The sequence below is a fragment of the Asparagus officinalis genome, chromosome 1 (assembly GCF_001876935.1).
Source record: "Asparagus officinalis chromosome 1, Aspof.V1, whole genome shotgun sequence".
Classification (NCBI taxonomy): Eukaryota; Viridiplantae; Streptophyta; class Magnoliopsida; order Asparagales; family Asparagaceae; genus Asparagus; species Asparagus officinalis.
In genome coordinates, this window is record NC_033794.1 from 31,238,647 (window position 1) to 31,238,985 (window position 339).

Here is a 339-nt window from a genome sequence, read left to right on the forward strand (position 1 = left end):
CCCTCCCCCCGCTGCCGCCACCTTCAGACTCGCCGTCTCCTTCAACAACCCAAATGCCCCCGCCGCAGCCTGAAACGCATTACACGCCACCTTAATCCCCTCCCCTTTCCCCCCTATCTGCGGACAATTAACGCAATCTGGCTATAAACCGCGCCCAAATTGAACAAGATCGCAGCTTTTTCAAACTGGATCGACGACAGTGTCGCCTTCTTATTAGGTTTAAACGCGTCGTACCACATGAAGGAGAGGGACGAGGCTACGGTTGGGAACCAGGGCTCGATTAGGGTTAGGGCTTTGAAGTAAGAATGGAGCTGATCGCAGCAGAGATCGGCGGTTGAG